Here is a 22,082-nt window from a genome sequence, read left to right on the forward strand (position 1 = left end):
GCATTTGCTGCTGTTTCCAGCACAGCTGCATACACATTTGCACATGAGCGAAGCACGTGCACATGCAATCACACATTCCAAAATGCAGACATGCATTCATGGGCGCACACACAGTCACACACACACACATATATGCATGCGGCGCACTCAGTGAGAGAGGGAAGTGCTTCACTGACCCAGCTCGGCAAGATAAGGCTGCTCTGCAATTCAGAAATATGCAACCTGCATGTTAACAATCCCTGGAGCGCAGCCTCCCCAGGGCGCTCTGCCTCCTCTCTCAGCCTCCCCACACCCCTTGCTCTCTGTGTACCCATCCTCTCCCTCCCTCCACAGACCTCTTCATCCATCCCTCCATCCCTACAGCCACACCTCGCCTCACCTGACTGCAAATACAGAAACAATAGAGAGAGGAAGAAAACTGAGGCTGGATATTCTCAAAGAATGAGAGAGGGGAGAGAGCTGCTGAGAGCATGTGCAGAGTCCCAGTGAGCTGCTTAGTGCAGAGTAGGGGCAAGAGGGCTCGGGGAGGCAAAACACAACATATGGAAGACTAATGAGGTTCTATTTGAAGGGCTTCTCAAAGAAAGGTTAGACAAGGCCAAACATAAGGGGATGTGGGAGGACGAATTTAAGGGAAAACTGAGTGATCAAACTGGGCAGGAAGGCGAGATGATAGCCAGAGAGTGTGCTGTTGAGTGGGAAGGGGAGCATAAACAGTGAGGAAAAGAGAGAAAGAATGCACAGATCCACTCTCAGCAGTAGAGGGAGATTGTCAGGTTTACGCTCTGGAGATGCTATGGAGAGTGACACGTCCACACGACACAGGCATAACGCACTGGCTTTGATACTAATATCAGTCTTTTTAGTGGGAGGTTGATGAAATTTGCATTTAGATTGAAATGACTTGGGAACGGCCAGGAGACCACAGAGTGCTACAGAAAAGGAAGAGGGAAGCAAGGGGAGAGGTGGGATGTCTTTTTAGTCACGGCTATGAGATTCTTTCGCTTTTAGTTTTTTCACCCTCCCCCAACAAAACAAACAAACAAACAAACAAACAAACAAACAAACAAACAAACAAACAAACAAACAAACAAACAAACAAACAAACAAACAAACAAACTCTCACATGCACTTAACAACATGTCCATTCCTCACGTTCTCTGTGTGCCAGCACAGCCTTGCTGAGCCACACATGCCCGGCCCTGTCATCTGCAAATTTCAATTTTACTTTGTCTTTAAGGACACAGGGGCAGCTCTGCACGCCACCCACATCTCCTCTCCTTCTGTGCTCCTACTACACACGCCTGACATTTGCATTGTCCAGAGGCAGAGGAGCTATGAGGAGGAGGTGGGTAGTGCGCTCAATTTGCGCCTTAATCACATTAAAACGGCCCTGTTCAATTTTCTAAACGATTTAACGAGGGCTGTGCCGGCTGAGACAGATCGCGCACTGTGTCCTAAAACTGAGCCCTGCCCACTTAATGGAAGAGAAAGCAAACACTTTATTTCACCTCATGCTTTATTGGCACTGTATTGTTTATCTAACATAATCACGGCATTCCGTAATTCCCCTTTTGCTTGTGGCAGTCATTTAATTTTTGGTCAGCTTCTTCGCGGACATGACAAAAAACGTCTAATATTGATATAGAAACTTTAAATTTGAAATAAAATCAGCTATTTTATCACAACTTAGACATGAACACCATGATCAGCATATGCAAAAGCAGAATATTGTTGCAGGAATGGAAATTAGACCAATAAGTGATGTTTATTTTCCACAAATATACCTTAATTTCTTATTTAGCTACTAAGTGCTTAGTCAAATAGCTGAATCCTCAACTGGAGTGACTCCTTTTGCCATGCATCGGGCTGGGAATGGCTTTTCCAGAGAACAAGAGCACCACCTTGTGTTAATATTTCATAAAAAGCACCAGCCTAGGCCTTGACTTGCATTCTGATCACACGTAGCCTTACCCTTTTAGTTGGCAGAGGACAAGCGACTAGACAACTTCCTTACAGTAACAATTACATGAGCTGAATTGTCTGTCAGAACCTCGTTATGTCTCCATAAACCTAAAAAGCTGAGTCGGAACAAAGGCAGCGAAGGTTCTCTGGGCGATAAAAAAGTGTCTTTCTTGGAAAGTCATTTAATCTGGCGTTGAACCTCTTTTAATATTCTTTAAAGCAAATCTGCCTGTGGGTTTATATCACTTCAGCAGAGCAGTCTTACCAACACAGAGACGGATTTTGCTCTTTTTGAGAATCACTATTAAAATGGTTATGCCGCAGAAAAAGAGTGTCATGAGGTTGTTGTTCCAGACAGAAGCCAGATATTCACACCTGATTGTCAACATGTGGATTCTGATCCTATCAAAACCACGACGGTGTGTTTATCAAGCGGTATCCACTGAAAAAGTGATGATGGTGGATTTTCTGCAAACCACCAGCCATTACAGTATGCTAATGCACGCTGGGAAGAAGACGTGAATTAAATGGAAGATGGGATGGCGTTAAGTGTTAATAGCAATTTACAATACCACATCCCCTCTGAGGATTTCTAATCTTCCATGTAAAATAATATAATCCTCTCTGTCAATATAATCCTGCTGATATTATTAAAAACACCCGCGATGACACGCAGACATTACTATTTCGCCTCAGAACCAATAATCTTAATTTACCTGGTGGGAGGGAGTGTGTGTTGATAGAGAGAGCGAGGGAGAGACAGAAAATCAGTGCTCGGGGAGATGATGAGGTAGCGCAAAAGACATTTGTGATGAAGAGGTCCCAGGGGGGAAATAGCTCTGAACTACCTGGGTACTTACATTACCTGTTAGGGAATCAAATAGATATAACACACACACACACACACACACACACACACACACACACACACACACACACACACACACACACACACACACACACACACACACACACACACACACACACACGGATATTGCTGCTTCCCAACTATCAATTTCAATATGCCTACTGGCGCAGGCGCTGAGTAAAGAGGGGTTCTAGAGGAGGAGAGAAGGGTAAGTTATTCTGCTCATGAACAGAGAGAAGAACTCAGTCCTGATAAAACTTTCCATATTTAGAGTGAGTGAATGCCCAGCCCGCTGAAAAGAGAGTGAGCAAGATATATTATAACCAGAGTAGGACACTACTCAGTGGACTGCCTCAGTCTCATAATTCATTAAAGGCAACGGTGTTTTTTTTTCTTTCGAAAAATGCGAGAAAGTAGGACGTGATTTAATGTCTTAAGGGAGATTTTAAGCCACTCTTAAAGGCTTAGCCATCCCCCATCACAACTTAATAATGGGCTGCCATTTGTTCAAAGTCATAGGCTAATGGTCAAATCACCATATGAATACAGCCACCATGGTGTGCGGCTTTAGCTGTGTTACATTTTTATCATCACTCCAGTGTGAGGATCATTGCACGGGTTAATGGGGATCGAGGGCGACTCGCTGTAGAAGTACCGTATGTGGCCAGCAGGTGTCAGCGTAGCCCTCAAACCTGCCCGCAGATGCCCGAGAGGGGGGAGATTAAACCTTGACTGGAGTACGGAGGGGAGCGGCCTGCAGTGGACTGGCCAGCCAGAGCCGCAGTGCATCAAACACAAGGTGGGTAAATTGCTATTAATAAGCAAGAGCAAGCTCGGGTGGCCAGTATGACACGGCCTAGTACAGAATTTATGGAGCCTCCGACCGGCAAGAATCTTATAAGTCATTGAGTATAACTCATTTTTAACCATCAGAAAGTGTCAGATACTCAGGACATAAATTTGTTCCACACTCTGTAGCATGAGTGAGAATGAAAGCGTGTGTGTGTGTGTGTGTGTGTGAGTTAAAGAAGCAAAGAGTGCCCTATTTGGGCTTTAAAGCCATAAACCCTCCCTCTCTTCCGCCTCCCATCAGAAGCCACATAAACCAGAGACAGAGTGCACACAGGGCCAAGCAGTAATGGGAGAGTGGTGGTGACACCTAATTTGAGTTTTATCATTCTCAGGTTTTAGATCATTAGGCTCCTGTCTCTCTCAGCAGGTTATACTGCACATGCAAACATTTAACTCTTCCTGTGTGGACTTTGTCCACTGTTGCCAGTGGCTACACGCAGAGTGAAGTTCCTCCTTAACCTGATTATGGCAGCAGTGTGGTTAATGATAGAACCCGTGCTCATAAAAGTCACATCAAGGTTATACGGCTTGTGCTAGAACTAAGAAAAGCGCGAAAGGATTGGCCATCTCCCCTATTAATGTTATATTACTATTTTTCTTATTTTCTTAATGCACGCACTGAAATGCAGGAATAAAGTGAGCTGGGCAGAAAATGATTACAAATTCACTGCTGGTTAATGTGCAGTTCATGTTCTTAATGAACTGCTTAACTATTTGGTCTATAAAAATGTCACAAAATTGTAAAGAATACCTCGCTCAAGGACCCAGCATGATATTTTACAACTCAACAATATTTAACTGACCAAGATACGAGGCACAGAAAAGCAGAATATCTTCACATTTAAAGCCAGAGTTTGACATTTTGTGGAAACAGCCTTAGTTGAAAGAGAAAAAGTTGATACTTCTGCCAAATCTGACAGTTAAAATGAAGCTGTTGCCAGAAACCAATTATTTAGTTTAGCATAAAGAGTGAAACAGAGAGGTAACAAAAGGTGACAAAATCTGCACATCAGCTCCTCTAACCTCTCCAATTAAGTCATTACATGTAACACACACAAAAAGGCTAAAGCATAAAAACAACCTTTGTAATCTTACATGGGTTTGTGTGTCAAAGTAGTTATTGGCCTTTACAGTATCCCTGGCAGTTGCTGACTTTTGTTAGATGAGTCCTTGGACATAAATACACTAGATGTTTGCATGTTAGAGTCACAGCTACAGTACAAATGCTTTCCTAGCTATTAAATTTAGGTTGTGACTCGATTCTGTAAAGCTGTTTGATCTCAACTGGGTTGGACCGGAACGAAAAACACTGCATAAGAACCTATATATAAATATTTATATGTAAATGTCAAAGAAGTGCAGATATAGTCAAAATAGATACTTTCAGATCAATATATAGCTGTACAAATAATTTAATCATTAGTTATCTGCCTCCCCTAATCCCCAACAGGTCGCCGTATATGGCTGCACTTCCCTAGGCCTGGTTCTGCTGTAAGTTTCTTCCTGTTAAAAGGGAGTTTTTCTTTCCCACTTTTGCCAGGTGCTTGCTAGGTTTGCCAGGGCCGTCTGATTGTTGGTGTTTTTCTGTATTATTGTTGGACCTTCACCTCACAATGTAAAGCTTCTTGAGGCGACTACTGTTGTGCTTTGGTGCTATATAATTAAAACTAAATTGAATAATGAACCATGAATTTACAAAGCGGTGTCTCAAGCAAAAGAAGACAACAGAGGCATGCCTCAGTATTAGTTTTTCAATATTCAGTCAACTTTCATTACAATGAAACACTGCTTTAATAATTCAAAGAGTCAGCCCCTTGGCTTCACAACCTTTCTTTGTAGTGAAATGGAAAGCCAAGAAAGATTGCTGTACCACTAGAGATGATTCAGACCTCTGACTCTGATCAAATAGTTTGGACAACCACAGTCATGACATGATCCGCTCTTCATCTCTTGCACCACAAAGCATTCTGATGCAAAATGCAGTGAAAAGTAAAAAGAAACGAGGCCCTCCTGTGCAACTGTCACACTTTGCAAAGCTATTCAGTGTGCCCATTTGAACGTTTTAGCGGGCTGGCCTGAAGGCCCTATGTTTGATACACCTGCTGGAAAGCGCACCTTCTGTTGTCATGAAAGATGTTACATATAGTTTGCAAAAACATCTGCGGGTAAAGTAAACGATATTTAGGCAGCTGCGTTTATCATTTTAGTAGAAACTCCTGACACCAGGTGATAAATGCTCATGCAAATAGCTTATAATCACACAATAACCACAATAAGGTCAGCAGCTGGTTCTCTGTGCATACAAACTAGTGGAAGGAAAATGCCACTGTCAAACACTGAGTCACACATCCATGCGTTCACCATGGCAACAAGTTTCTTCTCATCCTGTGGACCAACGTACAGCATTGGGCGTGCATTGTTTTGACTCATGCACAAGTCTGAGTTGTTTGTGTGCACTCTCGATTATGTGAAGATAAAATCGGCGCTCTCTGTCAGTTCTGTGTGTGTTACTGCGAACCATGTCATGCATCACTGTGAAAGCTTAGTGTGCACAAAGTGGGAACGAGAGTAGCACTCGGTAAATGAAAACAAGAAAGGTTGAACAGCAGCATGTAAAAATGTGGATTCAACCACAAAATGAGCAGTCATTCAGATTTAAACAATGGCTCGGCGGATGTTTTATTGATTAATTTATAAATTTTTTTGAATAAAAGAAATTCATGGGAGGATAAACAAAGACTTTGACGGTTGCTTGTATAATAGGTTGACGGTGGTGAGAAAGGAAAAGGGAAGACACACCAAACACAAACAATATGTGAAGGTAGCGAGACAGAAGGAGGCAGTGAAGGAAAGAGCAATTAGTGAGAGATAAAAAGCATGGCGGCAAGGGTAAGACAACCTCCTATTACTCCAATTAATCCAATTTGAAAAGAGAGAGAGAGAAGAAGAACTTAGCGCACCAGAAAAGCAGATCCATTTCCACGACAACAGCAAGTGTTTGAGGGTCATGAGTGGGCAGCCAGATCAGGCCTCCTGCCAGACTGAGCAGAAAACAGCATGCTGGCATTTCAGCCGGGCGGAGGGGAGCACGTGCCCCGTCAGTGGGCACATTAACACTAACTCAACATGACTTGTTGATATATTTCCATGGCGGTAATGATGTTAATGACAGTATTTTAATGCCTGTGTGCATGGAAATCTGAGGGAATATTAATGCCTCTGGCCGCTGATCGTGTCGAGGGTGGAGCACATTAATATGTATTGAGCAGGCACGTGTCTATATGTCTATGGATGCGTGTGAAGTGACTAATAACCGCTTCAGTTTCATGTTTATTTCTCTGGTGTTGAATTAAACAAGCCTTTTTTTGTAGTCGAAATAGTCATTTATCTTGCCACCAGTCTGTAAAGTGGACTTGGAGCTTATGCCAGTGACTGCTGATAAAGTCTAAAGTGAGGGAGATAACGGTTTCAGTCTGGGTTCAGCAGAGGTGCATGTGCTGTGCCAGTTGTGAAAATGGGCTCTTTCCCCCCCTACTATTTGGCAACTGATCGACATGAAAGTGTTTGTTGTGGCACCCTGCCACCACAAAGTCTTTTATTGACCCAATTAATGTGTCGCCTTAGCCACAAGTAGGCGGAGTAAATGTCCTCCACGGACGTAAGATGCATGCCACTAATTAACTCTAAAGCTGTGGCATGTCTGTGGTCTGCCTCAGTGTTCTGCTCTTTGAAAAGTTTATGTCAAAATGGGAAGAATCACGGACCAATAGTCATGCCTAATCTTACCGTTGGAAAACTAATCACTCATGCACAAACTCGCTGATAAAATGTGGTTGTTTTCTCTCATGTTTGGGTTTCCCAGCCTCAGACACGAGCGGAGAAGGCAATTTATTTTAGTTTTCGAGCTGCAGCTTCATTAGTGTTATCGGGAACTATTGTCTCAAGATGCCTACGATTACGTTCGCGTCCCAACGCGCACAATCAAAATACCATTTTCTCCACTAAACATGCTCCAACTGATCCTACAAATAATCAGTTCTATTTTTGATCAGATTACTCTGTTTTTTTTTTTACCAGTGGCAGTAATGAATTAGACCTGCATGCGATAGCAAGGTGGAACAGATTGCTCTGTAATCTACTGAGTCTTCATCCAGTCCGCTTGACAGCTGTATTGTTTGAAAAATAGCAAGACAGCAGGCTGCTGTGAAATCCCACCCTGTAGGAGCTGTATAAGCTGTTCACCGCCTTAATGGCTGCTCCAGTCTCACTGATGGGAGTGTGGCTCTCACTTCTCTCCCGAATGTCAAAAATGAGCTGTTTTGTCTTGTTGCTGACAATTGGGGTCATGCTGTTGTTTTGGCACCCCATTATCAAGCCTCCACCTCCAGTAAGCACTCTTTCATCTGTCAGATATCAAACTACATAAAGGGCTGTAGCGCACTAAGTGTAAAATACAAATTATTTGAAATGTTATTAATAGAGTGACAGTAGATGTGACGTGCCAATTAGTGGTGAAATAAATATTCTTTTTATTAAGGTGATTTTGATAAAAGTTGTCATTGTGATACTTAAAATTGTTACAATTGTTGGGGTACATGTATGTCTCAATTTACACTGGGCAATGTAGGATGCTGTGCAAAAGTCTTGAACCACCGCCCATTTCATTATATTTTGCTTCGGAGGAGACTTTCAGATTTTTTACAAGTGATCTGGAACAATAGGTGTCTGTGCTGTTACAGGTTTTCTTTGGACATTGAGAGCTTTTTCTCTCATTTTCAGTCCAATTCTTGTACCTGAATACTTTTAGAAGAATGCTTTTTTGTTAATTAAGCCAATCAACACTGACCTATAAATCATTCAAGGATAAAATGGCACCTAAAGCAGTGGACAGCAGTGTTGTGTCTACATATAGCAGACAAATGAGCAAAGAACCAGTTTTAAATTGTACCTTTAGATGCCTTGTTACTAGCTGTCTGTCACCCAAACACATCATTTGTTCCCATTAAAAAAATAAAGAAAAGAAATCTGTGAAAAATACCAAATGATAACAGTTTTAGGGGTATAAAATAATTTAATTTTTTTTTGAGCGGTACAACAATGGTACAAAACTGGCACCACCTTCATTTTTTAGCATGACAGTGATCACAAAGACATTGGCAGTGTAGTTAAAGCATAACTGGATAGATAAACACACAAACGGAACAGTAGCAGGCATGGACTGGCCTCCCCAGAGCCCGGACCTCAACGTTATGGGGTCATAGTGTGGGGTCATCTTGACAAAGAATGTAACAAAAGCCAGTCGTCGTCCAAAGAAGAGCTTTTAATGACCTTCAAGAAGCCGGGGTAGCTATTCCTGAAGAGTAGTGAAAGAAATTACAAGAAAGCTTGTCTAAGAGAGTTCAGGCTGTGTTGAAGAATAAAGTTGGTCATATCAGTTGTTAATTTTTAAGCTTGTACAAACTCTGTTTTTTCCTTATATACTGTATTTTCTGTATATTTGCATGTGTCAGTGATTTGCTGCACCTATTTTACACTTTCCCACTTTGCTTAAATCTGCTTAAATCTGTCATATACTGGCTGCAAGTGGGACACCCAGGTATACCTCTTCAGCTGGTTGGCTGAAAAAACATGATAAGGTGCCGTTAACACCGCAGCACTGAGCGAAGAAACTCCTAACGAAGGCAAGGGCTAGGTTGAAAGGGCTGCCGGGTCACCTCAACAACTATGTATTCATTTCCAAGGGTGAGGATACCAGCTGTTAAGCCTGGAGAAGGATGGACTCCGCCAGGAGTAAGCTGCCCCAGACGCAGCACACAAGTAAGAGAGCAACCAGTAAATACAGACTCAGACAAGGGATCAAGGCCAGAAGTTTTCAGTAAGACAACATCAGTGTTTTCAAAACTGAAACATATTTCCAATGACAAGAGCATCACAGTCAGCTCAGTCAAATGCACTTCCTCTAAGCTACGGAAACATCTGTTCAAGAGAAAAAGCTAAAGGCATTAGAGATGAAACGTTTCCACCACATCCTCTGTATTTTTTTTTACAAGGACCACATCACTAATGCAAAGTTCATGTCAGAGAAACACAATGATCAGACCATGCAAAGATCTTTTTTTCTGCAGTCATGGAAAAAAGATACATGTATATAAGTAAGGAGAATGCAAGGAGGCAGAAAGAGGGAAAGATAGAAAAAGAGAGGGGAGAGGACAACATCAGTGAGTGGACAGGCCTCACACCATCCGAGAGCATCTGAGGACTGAGAGGCATGGACGAAGCTGGGCGCAATCTTTCAGTGACACACCAGTGGAGATGACTATGGGACAGGTAAAGGTAATGCAATTATACCACACAGTGACAGATGTTGGGTTTGCTGGGGTGAAACTACAGTGTTTCAAAGATGGACAGCATAAAGCATATCTTTGTACTTGGGCCCATGCTTTCTTACTACCGTATGTTGTGTCATGCAGGCAATAAAACTGTGGATAGCCCAGTGAAAATATTACTTCATTATAGATGTTGGAAGATATCAGACACAAAAGCTGAAACAAAATATCACATTATTGCTGGGGCACCTGGTCGCTCATATTTATCAGCGTGAGTCATTAGTGTGATTGAATTAAATAACTTGTTAGCATCATTTCTGATTTTGAGTATGGTTCAGTTTACGTGAATTATTGAAGCATCTTTCTAAAAAGATTTTAAAAATTCACCCAGTTCTTATCCTAGCTGCCAGGAAAATGCGATGAAGTCATTTCCTTAACTGAGCGAATTGAAGGAAAGAAAGAGTCTTCGGTCACAATCTCCGTTACATCCCATACTGCTGCTCCTATATATATTTCCTCCTGCTTCTTCACTTTTACATCCCTTGACCTCGATGGAAAACCTCATGAGGTCAAGGACAGGAGTTTCATGACAATTGTACTCACCCATCTGAACAGCTCTCTGTGAAGCCCTGCATGTTCTCGTGTCTCTCTTATGTCCCATTGCTCTCCTTGAGCGTTTTCAGACGCTGAGCTGAATGATCTCTTGAAAGTCACACGAGAATGGCGAAAAGAGCCGGAAGGCCAGGATCAACTCGAGGAAGGCAGAAGTTACTGGCAAACACCGACGAGAAGCTGCATGAAGAAGAAGAAGCATGCACAAGTTGGTGATTTGCATTTCTTCACAGTGTGCTTCTTAGATGCTTCCTTAACTAATGAATTAAAGTTCGTACAGACTTAAAAAAAAATCCCTCAACTTATTCCAAGGTATATGCTACTCATGTAACCAAACCCCAGCTCTGATTGCTTTCTCAAAAATACTGTATTCACACTGGTACAGCCTTGCCAGGGTGCAGCAGATTTCCTCCTCCTTATAGTCGGCTTCAGCTGCAGCTGTGGATAAGATTCATTCATTTTCTTCCTTTCTGACAAAATTGATCATGTCTCGTGTTTTTACTTGAAATGCGCCAAAATACATGGAAATATTGAACGACGGCAGGAAGGCTGACACGACTTTCTGACAGAAGATGGAAAATCTCGAAATGAGCAGATTGCTGTTGGAGTAAGCTCATTGAGTTTCTATTTGAAAGAACAGATTACTAATAGCTGTGGACTGAGGTTAAGGTCAGTTAAAGTAAGACACTGGTGGTTAGGGTTAATGTCACATCAACCTATTACGAGTGGTGGAAAGTAAATTTGCACTTTGTGTTTGAGTCCTCACTATGTGTGATTTTACACTGCTCCACTGGACTGTTTCATACTTGATTGCATTATTCATCATTTGTACATAAATGTATTATTAAATTAGCCTTTACACTTTGATTAATTTAAGCTGTGCAGTCCCACACGTGTGTTTTTCGGGTGATATAAAGCTCTGCTGTAGTTTACATGAGGTCACTATGTAGCTGATTAAGTTGGAGGAGAAATTTGAAAAGCAAGACTTGCACTATTATTCTTAATCTTCAACAAAAGAATAAATTCTGCACACAAAATGCTATGTTTCAAGACTCAGGTACACTCTAAAAGTGATTATTTTGCATCACAATGAGTATTTTCCACATCATTATTACTGGGCTCTATTAGAGTTTCTTGCATGATTCACAGTTCAAAATTATTCTTACATTTTTTTGATTGGCTGTTCATTCCCTTTTTTCAGGAACTTCTAGGGTGAAAAATGGAGCCAACATATAAGTGTCTAAAACTGCTGTTCCTTTAATAGGCGCTTTAAGCTGGCTTAAAAAGCGAGTAAATTCACATTGAATTTCATGTAAAAATGCACAGTACCAGCCATGAAACCTTGGTAGCTTGGTACCAAACTGGTTTTAGCCTTTATAGCTAATTTCCCCCTTCGCTTCCTTTTGGAGCGCTTTTAATTGCATTATCTCATGAATAGTATAGTCCTGTGTGATTATCCAGTGAATGATATTCTAGTAATTTATTAGTCCGTTACTTAGAACTAAATCGCAGATATCTGTGTACCAGTGCAGTCTATTGCTTAATTTTTAGGACTGCGTCCATCTCCGTTTATGGAGTTATTTTCCTATGAACAGCCTACAGAAAGGGGTTTTTAACCAATGCAAATATGCTCCTGGGCAGTCCGATTGCAGGCAAGTGACAGTGGAGTTCACTAGGAATGGGAAAAGTGTTAAAACCCCCCAAAACAAAACATTAAGGACAAAAAATATAATATGAAAAGCACAGATAGTGGCTAGAATGCACACTCAAGCCTACATGGTGATGGGGCCAAAAAGATCATGCTGAAGCTTCAAAGTGACGAGTCCAGAAATCTCCATCTGCCTCCACCTTTTATATACAGTCTATAACTGAGCATTTTCCTCTTGCAATCTGAAAGACCTAAAAACAAACTGCAAACCTGCGAATAAATAAAAACAAAGAAACAAAAACCATTTCTTATACTTGATTGGAAATGGCAAGAAAATCAACTGATGTACAGTGAAGCCCTAATTCAAACAAGAATATGAGAGTAGACATCACAGACATGAAGAAAGCAACAAATATTACAGCAGGTTGTCTGTGTTTAGTCTTTTAGTCTTCAAAGTCACTTTATTAAAACAGTGTCTAAACGTATTCCCGTTAAAAGGTGTATGTGAGGAAAATGAGCTGAAATGCCAGTTGGACTGGGAATCTGCCAGGAAATATAAAAGTGACTGTCGAATAAAATGTTAATAGATTTTAGAGTTTAACTGTACTGTATCTTCCTGCACCATTGCTTATAACACCAACAGCTTGCAAAAGCTAGTGGAATTATAAAGAGCAGCTTAACTATATTTAACACTGTGATTATGGCCTTTGGTTCGAATATCAATAGAAGCATAATATTTTAGCCACATGTTGCTTACAGCTTGCGGCTTAGATACGTAATACTGCCTTTTATAAATGGAACAGCTCCTCTAGCCAAAACTCCAAATTCATACTGAGCTCAAGTTAAGTGGCGTGAACAAACAAACATGTTGGTCTTTGGCTGCTACTGGTACGAAAAAATAAACTGCATCCACGGCTGTCTTGTTTTCTCCTTTTGGACATCCAAAGAAATTGAACTTTCCCTCACAATCAAAAAAGCAACTTCCAACACTTGCAGAGGCGTACTGCTAAGTTTTTCCAAGTTAGAAAAAGCACAATGGAAATCCCCTCTCGCTGACGTCAACCAGACCAGAGAGCAGGAGGAAAAACAGTTTAAAATGATGGATTTTGAACCTAGATGGGGTCTGAAAAGTAAAGCCAATGTGGAATTTCTTTAACCCTGCATTCCCTCCAGCTCTTATCCTAGCTGCCAGTTAAATGCAACAAGGTCATTTTACTCAGTTAAGGCTCTTTCTCAACAACTTTGACCAAAAAGAAAGAAAGGCTGATTTGTCACAATTTCTGTTATATACTATACTCTTGCTTCTATATATTTCCCTGCTACTCATTTACCTCAGTTTGTAACTCCACATTTTCCAGATAAAGTTTATTGCTAGTTTTAAGTTTTATTAAGTGAAGCACGATTGTTTCGTGAAGCATGAAACCCATTAGAGTCAAAAAGGAAAATAAAGGGAGAGACTTTGAGATGCTATCTTATAACTGACAGAGAATGCAGTGTTCCTCAGTTTCTCAATCAAGTCAAACCCTTGTTTGCCAACCGACTTCACTAACAAATGAGTAACATCAATGCAACCATGTCTATCTTTTATATACAGTCTATGTTTTAGAGCAGACTGAAACCTGAGCTTTTTGGCTTCGTGTAATATCACATATTGATTACCTGATGCTGGGTTTTCCCTGACTGGGTCCTTGGCCAGTGGTACTAATAATCATATAAAACTGTGCACTAAATACATTCGTTTTAGCCGCCAAATCAGAAATAATTACTGCAATCTGGCGTGTTACAAGTGTGTTATAACATACAGTAAGACACATAAAAGGACAGAGAACCGTGGAGAAAGAGGCGAGTTTCTGGCCTTCAGATGGCCTAGAAGCAGCCAAAAGAGACATGCTCACAGGAGGAACATGTAAAATAACTGGACTCTACAGTGAAGGACGCAGGCTAATAACATCAGAACCGCCTTTCCCCACAAGGCCTTTTCATTCCAGGTGTGTCAGCCTCTACGCCAGAGCTTGAAGCTCACAATTGCTTTTTGCCAACTGATGCTGCAAAATCCCCAGGCCCTGCTGACACACAATGACAAATGTGTAAACGCTGACTGGGAAACTGGCTGTGATTTCTAAAACATTCTCTGAAATAATGGTGGCAGAAGGAGGGGAGAATGCTAGAGAGTGCAAATTACAGCTAAGGCAATGGGCTGGAAAAAGAACAGCCTTGTTGATGACAACACTGTGTGCTTTTGTGACAGAGGTCCTCACTTTAGTATCCATCTCTCAACTTATTTCATAAAACACATTGTCAGCTCTCAGGGGAAATGGACCACTGAATGGTACTACACCGTAACAGTTCCTGACGGAGATCTGCTAAGAAATATATGCGGGAGGGGTGGGGGTGGGGGGCAGGGAGCCCTCGTGACAGTCTGATATGACAGTGAATTGGAATTGATGTAAATATTATCTCAAGGTTAACTGCACGCTGTTTGCTTTACTGTGCAGTGTGCAACTATTCAGCCCTGAAACCCCTCTAATGTTCTCAATGAGAGCTGCTCTTATGCCATATGTTTCAGCACGCACACACAAGAAATTAATTCCTGACAAGTTGCTCTCTGGCATTTCTTACAAAACTAATGGGCCATGAGTGAATTATTGATGAGTGTTGATCAAGGAGAAAGCAGAAAATAGGTTACCTATAAGCTGACATTCAAACACAGTGACATGCGTGAATATTTCATCAAAAGGGGTAAATAGGCATTTCATATGATGATAATATTCCAAAGCTTTCCTTCTAATCGCTAATTTGGAAAATAAAATGAACTCCAGCGTTGCTATTGACTTGTGTTCTTTTCAATTTATGAGACCTCATTTGACTGCGGAGCCCTGCTCAGCAGCAGCCTTATCTCTATTTCCTTTACCTCCTGCATCCCTCACTTTCCCCTTCTCCCAGTTTGCTGTGGGCAGCAGTAGCGTAAGAGTGATGTGAGTGACCTTGGCCCAGTTCTGTAGGCTCCAGAGGAAGGCCATGGCTCACAGCGATTCGTTCCTCCCCACCAATCCCGATTAGCAGGCAGGCAGCAGGCAAAGGATGGGAACTGCGTGGAGTGTCGCAGTGCAGAGAGGGCCATCAAGGAGGTGGAGCTGGATCTCTGGCCCAGAAGAGGTGTGAAGAGGGAAGGAGGAGCGGGCTTGGGACATAGGGACAGCAGCCTGTGGGGTGGAGTGTGTGCCATGAGGAGAGGGTTCTGTAGAACAAGGATAATGGAGGAACAGATCAACAGTGGGTCAAGAAGGACATAGAGACAAAGCTAAGCTCAGTGGGGAGGAAGATGAGAAGGCATAAAGGCCTGGAAGAAAGCCTGCAGCCTGGGCTGTGCTGCTCAATGCTTTACTGCTCTTCAGAGCCGTCACTGCACACTGGGATGACACATGAACAGATGTGCACGCAAACACACACACATGCATAGTTAGGGGACACCTCTTAAACTATATCATGCTAAATCATGATACTGAATCATATTTTCTTTCTTTCATCTTTCACTTTGTTCACTTCTTTCCACTCTCTAAAGTCGAGAGTATGCACGAAACACTAGATTATTATGAATGTTAAATTTTGACCTTGTAAACTGAAATTATAAACCTCTATGTTGCTGTAGTCAGCGCTACATATTTTTTAAAAGCAAGATATAGAAACACAAACACACTCCTATGTGTTTGAAACACTGTGTTACATGCTGCATGTAATAAAAATGAGAAAATAGTCTTGTGCGATGTGATAAATCTGTTGGGTCTGTACCATGAAAGGTAATTTAATGTGCTAAAACTCTTTTCTAACCACCTAATGAGACCAAAAATAAGGTGAAGACACAATGTAGACGTACTATAAATTTTTAAGTAGCAGGCAAAACTTGCTAGCAGTTAAATATTCACACATCAGTTATATCTCTGACAACCTGATAAAGTCCCACATCCACTTTCCCTTTAGTTCTAATTTGCTCTCCTCCATCTCCTGATTAAAATATCAGGTTTCTCTCTGATAATTAAATAATAGAGTACTTTCGTCTGGGAAAGCTTCCATTGTAATTATAAAGGGACAAATGGTTTCAAGAACAGCGTCAGAACTGTTCTTAAGTTTTCCTTATTAGATTTGTTTTAAATATCACACTGAAAGTTACCTTAACCTCCAGGTTTTTCTTTGGAGATTGCAACTAAATGACTGCATGCCTTAGTCAAGCCTGGAGGCTAACGTTAGGTTAGGTTGTCCTTCTCAACCTTCTCCACGCACCCTCTCTCTGCGCAGCACACGCATACAGCACTAGTGTGATGTGTACACACAAACACTCAGCAGATGGGCTCGTGCAGTGACAGCCACCTTTTCGATGTCCTTGGGTCCCTCATCATATTTACCCCCCCCTTCCTTTAATTCCGCCCTCTGCCCTAACTCCTTCCTCTCAATTCAAAGCCACTTTTTTAGGATGGGGTGGGGGGTGGGGTGCTGCACTTGCAAGACACATGAAAAGAAGCACTGGAAGTTTTCGACCTCTCTTCCTTGCCACCTGCAGCCCCATCCATTTCACTCTCCCACCTCCCAACTCTCCCTTCCATTATACGCTTCTCTTACATGAGGCCTGGGCAATCGACCTCAGTGATAATCCAGTCTTTCATATTGGCAGATTAATATTGACTCAGAGCCCTGGCGCTGATGCTCGGCCCATCCTCCAGGTGTTGGAGCATGCAGAGTATGAGAGATGGAGCTTAATATACATTCAGCTGGTGCCTCTCACCCCAGAAGAGCTGCATGACAGGGAAGAAGTGATTGTGGTTTGCCAGCTTTACAACTACACGTTAAGAATACAGCCACACAAGGCTTAAATTACGACCTACTCCCTGGCCTACATGTATGAGTTCATGCATGCATATGCAATCTGTCGAACATATTACTGAGGCCATACCAAAAACATGCCTAGAATGGCTACTAAAGGATATGCTGCAAGGTTTTTAATACATTTTATCTGAGCAGGCTGTGTCTGCTTTCCCGTGGAGTAACTCTGATGAACACATACTGAGACAGTCAGTTTCATGGTGATAAATGGAGATTTGATGAGGGCAAATCAATGATTTGATTACATAGAAATCAGGCAGAGACATGAAATCAAACACTCCACAACACCAGATAAAAACAACAGGAGAATATAATATAAATGAAGAGTAAATGCAGTCCATGGTATGGTGACATCTGAATCTATAGGCATAGATTGATTGGGTAATGCAGAAATGTGGAAAAGAAAAATAGACAATGGTGTTTCTGAAAGGTTAAGCTCACAGCAGAGGCTTTTAATTTTCTAACATAACCCACAAGGACACAGGATGGACCTACTCCTTCTAATCAACCAGGAACACAGTAGGATACCTCAGAATATTTGCTCAGTCTGATCCTGCTTTATTGCTTTTGCTAAGCTCGTTAACCTTCTTCTAACTATGTGTTTTATAGCCATTGTAGTTCATGGAGGATACAGGGTTGGAATGCATGTTGTAACAGTTGCTGCATCTGTAATGAGTTTGAAATATATGAAGGATGGTTGGAGTGTGTTTAAGTCCTCAAATTTCCAGTGTAGGCTAATCTTTCCTAAAAATAAGCTACTAGCTAACGGAGTGCTATCAACTGTGAATGAAAGCAATGCTAACACAGTGCTTAATGTTTTAAGTTTTGCTGTTTCTTGGCTTTAGTATGCCATCAATGCTGTAACTGAAAAAATGTTAAGTCATTGCTAAAGATGCCAAAGGTTATAAAGTAAAGTAGGAGTTAGTACCACTTCAGAATTAGTAAAACTTAAAATTAGAACTAACATAATATTTAACATAAGTTCACTCAAATGTCTAAAAAAAACTTGCAGTGTTAGGTGACTAAAAAGGGATAAACTAGTCAAGTTTTGCACTGTTGTACCTGAAACGTACACCTCATAAATGCTGACTCCAAACCTCACACTGGACACTAACCCTAAAAGTCACTTTATGTTGTCTTGTCTGTGCTATCTTGTTTCATGCATCCAGGTCGTGGTGTTCTTAAGGCCTAAGTCCACCTGTAAAATAGGCTTGAGCTCTCTTTTCAGGCGATTCAACACCCATTCACACCTTGATCCATCTGACCTTAATAACTCATATGACAGTGGGTGGGGCAACGTGGCACAACGGATTGAGACCTGGGCCCCTATGCTGGTAATGATTCGTTCCTTGGTTCAAACCTAGGATCATGTGACCCTTAACAACTACTGGTCATCCTAGGGACACCTTTTCAGACCATTTTCTACACATTTTAGCTCTTCAAAATCACTAGGGGGCAGTGTCACAAGCAAACGGTCTACCAGCCATGGAGAAGAGTGACGTTTTTACATAAAAAGAGATGAAGTGAAACTGAATGTTTAAAAAAATGAAAACTGTCCACTGCAGACGTTATCTGTGCGTCACGTAGCTTTTTGATCTTTGACATTGATGCTTAAAACGATGAGCTTGACTGTTGCTCCCTCCTCTCTCCTGATCTACTTTTCAACCAGTCAATGTTCGATCTGCACATGTAGTCATGTGTAGCACTACATGCTGTTGGATCCTTGAAGACTGCACAGGAGCACTTTAACATTGGTTGAATTTGTGTATACAAACACAGCACCGTAAAACAAGCAATCCATGATTAGTGCATTAAATAGCTGGGACTCTCCTTTAGTTTTTAAATTTAAATTATTATTTTACATATAGTGTTAGATCTCAACAACAGTTGCCTCAAGGTGCTTTATAATGTAAGGTAAAGACCTTTCAGTAATACAAACTGAAGGACCCCCTGGATGAGAGGTTTTCATGAATACAAAAAATAAAAAAATAAAAAAATAAATCCAGTTGCCTTCATTTCAAGGCAACTGCATTGTACTATTATACTAGCTTTCCGTTATCAAGCTAGTATATTTGCAACTATGCCTTAGATTTTCAGGAGTTGTCTGGGATTGGCTTGCTTTGTTTTATGAACTGTAGGTATAATATTCCATGAAAAAATAAATGTATTAAATAACCTATCAATTTGGATTGTTTGATTCTTGCCCTCTACTTGACCTGCCATCAACAACCTGGCAATAAAATCAGTAAAAAATAAATTTAAATAAATACACTGCTGAGTGTTTTACAACCAGACAGTCACATTTCCAACCCTTGTCCTTGGGATTTATCACATGCAACCTCAAGTTCTCAATAATGTAAATCTGACAGTAATGTGACTGTAAAACACAACCAGAGTTCAGTGTTAATAACCTCCCGGTCATTTATTCCCGTACCGCTCAGAAATCACAGCAAAGACAACATGACAATAAAAACATGACAAATCAAACGGGGACGCTGAGTTGGTGATGTGTGATTATTGTTTTGCAGTTTGAACATACACTCACAGTTTGAGTTTGAGCTGCAGGAGTGTGCGGGCACCGCTTGGGAATTTTACAGAGGATAACGCGCTAGATGAGTGACGTTATGATTGTTCACAGCTGCACGGGGACATTTTTTTTGTCCAAGACTTCAATTTATTATTTGAAATTGTGACACAGATCTGCAGAGATGACTCACAGCTGAAAGAAGAATAGCTTTCTGCTTTGACAAGAAAGATGTGATCAAAAAAAAAAAAAAAAAAGGGAGAGACAGCAAAAAACAGAATGTTTGGTCGTGTTTGAGAAATGGGCTACAACAGTGAGCTAGTCAAGTTGACGGCCAATGGGTGCTGATCCTTGCTGCATTTTGCCACAGTGTGACTTTCATCACATGTACATATCATAAAAATCACAAGACTGAGCCTGTGAAGTCGGATCTGTATTTGGAGTAGTTTTGTATCAAGATTATTTACGATGTTAATCACAGAGCAATGACAGATAGGAAGGCGTTATCCCCAACTTTAGGACAACTGGACATAAATTTAAAATTAACCGTGGCTCAGTAGTGCAGTAGTTTACACATATGCCCAGCAAAAGTCCAGTTTAATCCCAGGAGGAGACAGAAATGCCTTGGGGTTGTGTCAGGAAGGGCATCTGTTTTTTAAAAAAACGATTTCTCGAAACAAACGTGTAGAGACACCTGCTGTGGTGACCCCTTGTGAATAAGGGAGCAGCTGAAAGCAGCTCCAAAGGAAATAATCAGATTAATAAAAACATCATACAGAACGATTTCCCATAAAAGATGCATCTTTACATGTAAAGATCAGTAAGAATAAGTCATATTTTACTTCTGATTGCTAAGCCAAACCCAGAGGTCTTACTGAGGCATGGAAGAAATACTAAAATCTCAGTACGAAATTTTAACTTTGCATGACACAGCATCAGTCAGGGCTGGTTCTTTCTGAAGTTTCAGGCCTGACAGAGAACATACTTAGTGTAATGATCCATCGTCTGTGCGTATCTAATGAAAAAAACGATTATATGTGGATAGTTGCCCACTTCACTGGCTTGTTAATGAGTATGCATATTTGTTTGCATGTATGTGGGAGTGTGTGTGTGGAGGATACATTACAGGGGAGCATGCAGTGTAGCCAGCTTGAGGAGGAAGGGTTAATGAGCCAATCACATTCCGTCAGGGAAGCTATCAAGTGCTCAGAGGAGTCCACTGGTCATTCAGCATGTCTGGTTCTCCTTTTTTACTCCTTTCCTAAACTCCCTCTCAAGCTCTGACCATACCTCCCTTCTCTTTCTCTCTTTTGAACAGCTTCCATGCTTCACCCCGTTTTTCACACTCCTGACAGATTAGTGCTAACGAGGATATTAGCCATGGCAGTAAACACAGTGCCTTTCTCCAATCCATTTGGCCATTCTGGCTGCCCAGGCGAGCACTACCAGAGTTACAAAGAGGAGTAGGTGCATGTGTGTGTGTGTGTTGGGGTGTGTGTGAAGGAGCTGCAAGCTGGCAAAGACAAAGGCAGAAGAGACAGTGCATCAGGGGTCGGACTTTCATCAGTTCACGTTAGAGGTCATGCAATTTCAGCCATCTCACTGGCAGAAAGGAAAAGCCTTTTATCAAAGCGAGCACTCACCTGGCCAAAATACTCAGGATGCTTGCCTACTCCCAAGTTATTTGGTCCTATTTCAATGCACTCTAACTAGCTGTGCAATACTTTCATCCCAATTTTGTTTATTTATGAGGTTTACTTTGTCCTGGGAAGGAATCAACCATTTCCATCTGCAGAGAACTATACGTCCTCCCTGGGAGCACCGGAGTGGTTTAACGAGTACGTTGGGATAACCTTTGTACTCTACACACACATACGCACACCCACAAACATGCTCTGAAAAATGGGATGCACTGTGTTAGTGTGGCGCAAAACCTCAAGGGGAGGTCGCTTTGATAGAGGGGGTTTATGTCCCTCCCAGAGGGCCTGGAGCAGTGCTCACCAAACAGCCACAAATCAATATCACACACACACATCTGTCGGGAGGTGATTAAATTCTTCCATTCCCATGATATCACCCAGCCAGCACACACACACACAAATATGTATGAATGCACACAAAAATGCACTCAGATATACTCTTTGTACTTGGCAGGGGGCAGAGAAGAAAAAAAAAAGAAAAAAAGAAATGTGAGAGGGCCTTCAAGGCCTGGGAAAAGGTTAGCACGAAGTGTTGAGTTTACACCCAGGAACAATAAACAAAACACAACTTCTCGTTGAAAACAGAAACTTTTGCTCTCTGCTCTCTTCAAGTGACACACTGACATTTGTCCTTAGGCTATGTGCGCTTAGACTACAATTTTTAAGGCTACGTTGGGACAAAGAGACTGACCTAAATAGATGAATGTAAGCT

This window comes from Maylandia zebra, linkage group LG15, assembly GCF_041146795.1.
Source record: "Maylandia zebra isolate NMK-2024a linkage group LG15, Mzebra_GT3a, whole genome shotgun sequence".
In the NCBI taxonomy this organism is placed as follows: domain Eukaryota; kingdom Metazoa; phylum Chordata; class Actinopteri; order Cichliformes; family Cichlidae; genus Maylandia; species Maylandia zebra.